The sequence below is a fragment of the Wasmannia auropunctata genome, unplaced genomic scaffold, assembly GCF_000956235.1.
Source record: "Wasmannia auropunctata unplaced genomic scaffold, wasmannia.A_1.0 LD335669.1, whole genome shotgun sequence".
Classification (NCBI taxonomy): domain Eukaryota; kingdom Metazoa; phylum Arthropoda; class Insecta; order Hymenoptera; family Formicidae; genus Wasmannia; species Wasmannia auropunctata.
In genome coordinates, this window is record NW_012027221.1 from 10302 (window position 1) to 18913 (window position 8612).

Genomic DNA, 8612 nt, shown 5'->3' on the forward strand with positions numbered 1-8612 from the left:
CGCTATGACACGATGGTCCGAGAGACCATTTTCTCTGTTGCCACCCTCCAGCCCCTCACGAGGCGCGCGTCAGAGGGAGTGGCCTACGTCAAATCGACGATGGACGTCCCATTCCACCAAACGCACGTGGGTTCTGTCCCCCGATTGAGGAAGCCCAGCTCTAAACCGGCCGCCCACTCCTCAAGGACGCTACCCCGAGCGTTGCCGCAGGAGGAACCCCAACGTGCAGAATGCGCATTGAAGTCTTCTGCGACCAAGACCGGCCTGGGGAGTCGTCTCGCAACGAACTCCCCCAGCTCCTCCTGCTCGTAGCGGGCTAGCGTCCAACTCGGGGGAAGGTAGCAGCTGAACACGTCGATAGGCCCTCAGTCCACCGTCACACCCGATGCCCGCCGTTATCGGCAGGCAGGGAGGGCGGTCGCCCGCGGGGCGCCATATGATTGCCACAGAGCCGCACGTATCAGCGAACCAACAAGGGTTGCCGATGGGTATGCTGTGCGGCTCCGAGGCGATCCCTATCCCGGCATCCACTTCCGCGAGGCTATGGACAAACAAGTTCTGCGCCCCGCAGGAGTAGTGTAGGTTCCAGGCGAACGCCTGGAGGAGGGTGTGGAGCATTGTGTATTAATGTCCCCCCTCCTCCAGGGTCATCTCCATCCTGGAGTCCTCGGTGGGTCACTTCTGCTCCCCATCGGGACTCGCGGTGTTCCCCTTCTGGGGGGGCAGCAGCAACAGCGGCGGCGCGGCCTCTCCTGCCCTAGCCCTTTTTGGTTCCCGGGCAGGTCTGCCCGCCCGGTGCTCGGCAGGCTTGCCTGCCGTTCGGCACACCGGACAGTCAGGCTTTCGGCCTCGCAAACTCGCGCCACGTGCCCGGGCTTACCACACTTGTAGTAGCAGTCGCTCTTATCATCGCGACTACTGCACGTGCTGCCCACGTTGCCCGTCTCGTGGCACCGAAAGCATTGGAGAAGCCTATCCAGGAGAATATCCAGCCGGCATTTGGCTCACCCCACTGTGACACGAGTCACCTTGGCCACCGCCTGTGCCACCTTGAATGGGCAGCGCGCCCAGGCCGTCCCTAGGCCGTTGGGGGCCATTTTGATGGCCTCCACCTTGATATCTGAGGGTGCATAACTCTCCAGGCCGGCCACCGTCGAGGAGATGTCCTCAGCGGTGATCAAGTCATCGAGGTCCCGCACCCTCATCTCGGCCGTCTTGCTGGGCAGGGAGACTCTGACTCCCTTCCTGCCCTCAAACAGACGCGTCAGCCTGGCGGCAAATTTCCGCGCCTGCTCCTTTGGTTTGGGACCGGAGATCTCCATAACGAGGCCCCCGATCAGGGCCCTCCTGTTACGCAGACCTTCGATCCTGAGATCCGACCCTTGAGATCCTTCGGCATGATGTGTTGTCGCGCCGTACCGAAGAGTCTCCGCATATTGGTCCCGCAGACACGTTACCGTTACCGTGACCATCGCCGTCCTCGGGGGCCTGGTCTTAGGCGCCGGCTTGTTAACCGGCTTTGCCGGTTCTATGGGGCGGCTGCCCACCGACTTTGGCCGGTGGAGCCGCATTGGCTCTCGCGAACTTCGCGGTCCCGGCCTTGGCCTCCCTCCTCGTCTTCCTTCCCAGAACAGTGGTCCACAAAGAGACCTCCGCAGGGGTGGAGGAGGGGGGGCAGAAATCTCGAGTGCTCGCAACGCGACGGCTCGCGTTAAGAGACCTGGCATGGCTTGACATATATGATGACATATATAACTGACATCATTTATATATATATATACATATATTTTATATTATATTTTATTTATATTTATAGTTTTTTAAACACTTGACACCAAGCCACCGTGTCTCCTGATCTCGCCACGCGTGCAAAGTCAAAAATTTATGTGAGACAATACAATTACAGGCATTACTTGTTTCGCGACAAAAAAAAAATAATGATTATATATACATTTATTATATATACATATACGAAGATAGTTCAAAAAGTTCTCGGCCTAACAAAGAAAACATGGTTTTTGGCAAAACTTTTTTTTTATTTTTCGACATAATCCCTTTGTAAGTCAATACATTTAGACCAACGATATTCCAACTTCTTTAGACCTTCAATCATAATACAATTTTCATAATCTTTCAAAATAAGCGTTTGTCTTAGCGATGATCTCAGTATTTGAAATAAATCTTTTTTTAATAAGCTATTTCTTCAGATTCGGGAACAGGAAAAAATCACTGGGGGCTAAATCTGAGTGAGATACTGAGATCTGGGTGAGTACGGTGCATGTGGCAGCAATTTGAAGCGCAACACATGGAGTTCTGCGACTGCAATTATGAATAGATATAGAATATGTTCTGGACCAAATGTAGATCAAGGTCAAGGGGGAAGGGGGAAATGTAGGTCAAGGTTAAGGGGAAGGGGAATGTAGGTCAAGGGTGGGGAAAGGGTTAATTACTTAATTAATCAATCAATTAATTGATAATTAATTAATCGCTAATTAATCAAACGATAATTAGTTTATCAATTAAATGATACTTAATCAATTAATCAATCAATTAAATGATAATAATTAAACGGTATATAATTATTATGCATTGGAGGCGGTACCGCCATTTTGGTCGAAGGTTCTTGCATTGACATAGGAATATATGGATGGCGAGTAAACTGGTTAAATAGGCGGAGGGGTAATAATATCGATGTAAAGGGATCACGTGGGTCACGTGGAATCAAACCACTCACTTCGGTACATTTCGGTTACGTTTGGTAATATTCGACGCGTGCAGAGAGAGAAGACGCTTCCATAGAACAGTGACAGAACACTATACTATACCGAATACTTCTGAGCTACGCTCACGGAATTAGCGTAGTATTCCTACGCTTATAGTACTGCCCTCTTACCGTTATTATCACTTTCCCTTCACAAAAGACTCCGTCCATGTATTCCTAGGTCCATGGGTTCTTGTTCACATTCTCTCTCTCTGCCACGTGTTCTCCTCCTCCCCCTCTTACGCTTTCCGGAAGGTTCGCGTTCTTTCTCTTCCCCACCTCTTTTCCCAATAGAATGCGCATTTTAAGGAAACAGGTAGAAGAAACGAGAAGATTAATAATGTTTTAACACATGACGTATGCTTAATACACATTTATTTATGTAACGCATCGTACACAATATTATTAGAAGCGTTAGCTATTATTTCACAATTCACAGGTGAAGTTTTACCGTACATCTTACGCAAAAGATTGATCACATCATATTTATTCATGATACAATTTTCGCATAAATAGCTTACAAAATACTGAAATTTTTCGTTCACGCACCAAATCTTTTGACTTAATTCAAAGTACATATACATGCTCGATACAGTGTTCAAAGTCAAACATGAAGAGCACGGTTGACGGCTTTATGTGCATACAAGTATTGCGCAATGTTAATTTTACGGTATTCAATTCGTACATTTTTACAAGTTGTACAGTCAAATCCTGAATTCTTAGCGATGATGATATCTCAGCAGACTGCAAAAGTTGTTCGATGTCAGCGCGTCTCTCGATAAACGCTTTCCAATCAGCATAAGGCAGGATTATTCAATTTCTTCGGTTGTCACCAATAAATAATTTTACAGAGGCCAGAAGCCCCACGCTAATTCCAACATCAAGGTATTTAAAAGCTGATGTCAAAGCGAATCTCCTTCCCAATATGCAAAGCGTATCCGAGATCTCAAGGTATGAGACGCATTATTGTAAAAAAAAATACATCTAACAATAAGTAACCGAAGACATATTTAAGAAATAAAAAAAATATAAATACGGTCTCTCATACGATTTATTCTCTTGAATCAGGACATAGTAGTTCATGTTTCCCTCATACATTTTTTTCGCTGTTTACTGATTAACTGTTGCAGTGAATTTCTGTTCGAGCTCTTTTTAACTTTTCTCCCCTCCTTTTTGTTTCTCCTCGCATTTAGTCATTTCATTATCCCATATTTCATACGCTTCAGCCGTAATCCTCTCATCTTTCCCCAAAGTGTAATACATACACCAATACAGACATGACAAATGTTTGTCACACCAATTATACCTTCTTGTATTACACATTCCACCAGTATTAGTAAATATGTTTGTAAAACCGAGTTCGAATAAGATGTATAACCTGTGAAAAACAAGGTTCCGCTTCGTTTACATTCATTTTCACAAAGCGACTACGTTGAGAAATTCAACCGAGAGAATAATCTTTATGAGGAGAGTCTCCTTTATATTTTTTCTGGTGGATAATTCGATGAAATGTTGGAGGGTCTTTTATTTATGCTGAAAATTAGAGATATAAAAAATTATTGAGCTAGCGAGTTATTGACAAAGTACACAGTATCGTATAATATCGGAAAATTCTAGGGCTAGCGAATCATGGAAAAGTAAGGGGAGCGCCCCGTTTGACCACGTTAATATTGACCATTGTTTCGATTGACCACGTTGTTATTGACCACGTTGCTATTAACTACGTTAATATTTACCACGTTGAGATTGACTACGGTTCCGATTGACCATTGTCCCGATTGGCCACTGTCCCGATTAGCCACCGTCCCGATTGACCACCGTTTCGTTTGACTACCGTTCCAATTGGGCACGGTTCCGACCACAGTCCCGATTGACCACTGTCCCGACTGACCACTCACAACACAAGTTATAACATTTTACTCGAACTGAGGTTTACTCCACACCAAGAGATGGTTTGGATTAGGTTAGCTTGAAACAAAATAGGGCCCCCCGAAGGGGGGGCGTGGAACTTACTGCCTCTACGCGTGTACTTTGCAACGGAAAGCGAGGTTCCACATGGGTTTACAACTTTTTACGCGAAGCGATCGGGATGATAGTCAATCGGGACGGTGGCTAATCGGGACGGTGGCCAATCGGAACCGTGGTCAATCGGGACGGTGGTCAATTGGGACCGTGGTCAATCGGGATCGTGGTCAATTGGGACGGTGATCAATCGGGACGGTGGTCAATCGGGACGGTGGCCAATCGGGACCGTGGTTAATCGGGACCGTAGTCAATCGGAACTGTGGCCAATCGGGACGGTGTTCAAATGAAACGGTGGCTAATCGGGACGGTGACCAATCTGGACAGTGGTCAATCAGGACCGTAGTCAATCGTAACGTGGTCAATATTAACGTAGTCAATTGCAACGTGGTCAATTGCAACGTGGTCAATCGGAACTGTGGCCAATATTAACGTGGCCAAACGGGTGCCAGTCATCAAGATACCACGATGTAGATAAAGATAAATTTTCAGAAGTTGTATCCGCTGCTAAACTGAATTCTGAAGTTTCCGTTTCAGCAACATTAGCGTTTTTATTATCCTTCTGCTTCTTTTTTAACTTTCGTCACTTAGAACTGTATGAAATGGCTTTTTACAATAACCGTAAACAACTTGATTTTGTGAATTATTTTGATTTGTATCTGTGTTTTCCCTTTTTTTGTAAATCTGTGAATTTATACGATTAGCCTTTGATAAAAGAGAATGCGACGTACCTTCATTTGTTGTCTTATCCGAAACATGTTTTTGTTCTTCATCCATCAGTCAATTCTTCACAAAGCTTAATGTTAATTTTTCGGATAAGGTTTCAAGAGCTGTGACTACTGCGCTATATTCATGTGGCATCGTCATCAGAAGATGACAGACAATATCTAATTCTTGTAGAGTAGCTCTGGTAGACCGTAATTCACGGATTAATTTATCAAAATTATTAAAATGAGATTCAATAGTTTTGCTTGCTGAATTAAACTTCATCAGCAAAAGGCTTTTTCGTAGTAATAATTGATTAGCAATATCTTTTCTTGCGTAGGTATTGCACAGAGGCATCCAAATGTCGTACACCGTTTCTTTGTCCTTGGCATATTCCAAAATATTATCTGAAAGTCTTTGAACGATTTGGGATTTACATTTTCAGTCCTTTGTTTTCTAAGCAGCTAATTCATTTTCTTTTTGAATCTTAACCTCAGCACTATCTGATGCTCGAATGGTTACTTTGTCTTTGTAGTTCTGTTGAACCAGCTCTAGAAGTTTGAGTTTGTCTAGACGAGTTTTCATTCGAAACTTCCAGCTGTCAAAATCTTTACCATCGAAAAGTGGTACACGATATTTTTTGTTTTCATTCGGCATGATGAATCGGAAAACTCGAAAACCAGGAATACAAGAAATGTATGAACTTTCTAGAATTGAACTCTAGAGGTTATAGTAGGTTACCGATATCAATTTCTGTTCGAAGATACAATATTATTGTATTAAATATTCCCGATATATGCCTGGCCCCATAACCTGATAAAGGCAGTGGAATATAGGCGACGAAAATAAACACACAGAGTCTTTTAATATTTGAGAGAATATAATAACTCAAGAATAATACAATGTAAGCGTTGCGTGTTCAAGAACTTTCTTAGAAATGCGTTTCAAAAAGCAAAAAAATATTACCAACCATATTTATATAAAGAAAGTAAAGTCATTAGAGAAAACATGAAATGTTACCAGAATATTACAAACTTAAATTGTTACTCTAACAGCTCTGTCTGAGTACCCCGGGTACTTATCCTAGTAGCTCTTCTAGGCTCAGGAGAAAGAGGAGAGTCTCCATGGTAAATCTGGCCATGTTGCAGAAACAGCCCTCCTTACCTTATAATCCTACAGCGCCACAAAATCGTTTGATGATCTGGTGAGCGGACCTTCGGGCAACTCAATAGGGATCAAGCGGCATCGGGATCGAAGCCCTTAACCGGATTCCGCAGGCAAACTTTCATCGGGTGCTGTCGGTGAAGGATCACCGATTTCCATCGACGAGAAGCAGCTGGGTTTCTCAGGCTGGCAGGCTGACCGCCTAGGCTGGCCGCCTAGGTACAGTTAACCTTCGAGCTAATGGTTCTTTTGTAGTCGAGTTGACTACCTCTAGGCAACATCGTTCAATAGGAGGGCGTGACGGCTGAGTCAGACACCGCTCGAGGTTCTGCTCCAAGAGACTCTCGGGGAATGGCTGCGAGATATACAACCTGCAATCGGTGTTCTGCCGTGAAGGCAGAGGATGCCGAACCGGCATCCTTTGGGAGCTCTCTTATATTTGCTCTTTGACTGTTTCTTGTTTACGAGAAAGCCTAGGCGCTCGACACCGCCAAGTGGCAGAGCTCGAAGCTCAATACGCAGCGCGGCCATTAGAAATAGTGACGGCTCGCTGTCGCGCCGTCAGACGCGATTCAGTCGTAATTCCGTCACACACGGCATTATGGATTTTTTCGATGATTTCCAGTCGTAGTGGTTTTCGGGCGTCCTGAACGTGCATCGTCATTTATAGATGAACAACTACGTTTGAATTCAGCAGCCCATTTTTTTCATTGTTGAAAACGATAAAAAGGTTGAAAAGTCTCCCTAAGTGGAATCTAGCTCGTTTTTTTATTTCGTTAAACGAAATTTCAAACAAAGTATTTTATCACTCCACGACATTCGATTTTATCCATTTTTCGCAAAACACCGAAAACTGTTTGTTTTACTCAAGAATGTAGGGATATATGAGAGTGATAGCGTAAGAAGGTATTTACGAGAAATAATTTGCCTCTGAAAAATTATAAATAATAAATTATAGTCATATAAACATCTTTAAAAATAAAAATAGTAAATATATTTAATATATAGTTATGCTTTATTGTATGCATACTCTATTAACATTATATTGTTTATTATGTTAAAGACAAATACTTTAATTTATTCTTAAAGTAATAAATATATATTATATAATTATTATACCTTTTTTATTTTTGTTTTCCGTGAAAAATCCAAAAAGAAATATAATCTTATGTGGTACACAATGTTTGTATTATATACGATAACTGTTTTTATTTACAAAAATAATAGGAATAAGTACCAAAAGATTTTTCTACAATTTTAAAATAAAATATAACATACAATTAAGAATTTTATGTAATAACTTATTTTTACAAGCTCAAAATTGAATTATGCGAAAAATATAAATATTAATATAAATTTTAAAAATATTCAAAAAATACTTACAAAATTGATTGTAGTGATTGATACGTTGATTCAGTGATACAGAGATGTTACTAGTGCACGATGTTATCAATACATAATATCACGGTGAACTGATTCTAACATTCGCATAGCGACAGCATTTTATATTGCCGCTTATTGCGTACTAACTCTACTGAAACATAAATATTTCCGTGATATTATATGCGATTATATGCAGACTGTTCCCGAAATAAGTTGTTTACATCAATTTGACTTTATCCGACGACATTCAAATTTTGCTTCGTAAGCGTTGTCGTGATAGCCGTGCGCGATAAAAACGATTCATACTTATACATACGCAGAATATTGCGGAAATAGATTTACTTTCATCGTTGTCCCGTATTAAATGCAAAAATGCGAGCAGAACGTGCTGCGTAAAGAATTGAGCGCAGCGTAGGCACGGATGGTGTGCGTATAGAGGCGTTTATAATTATTTTTTTAAAATAATACTTCGGAAAGTAACTTTATCACACATGGTTGAATTCGTCTTAAAATAACCTTTAAATTGGCAAAAAAAGGACCCCGCACACTTTGCCTTGATTTGCGGACCCGATTAAAT

At 42.4% G+C, this 8612-nt stretch overlaps 1 pseudogene; it reads right to left on the minus strand.

The window, feature by feature from the left end:
* Positions 1–2035: 2035 nt before the first annotated feature.
* On the minus strand, positions 2036–7070 carry LOC105456465 (annotated as a pseudogene).
* Positions 7071–8612: the final 1542 nt, after the last annotated feature.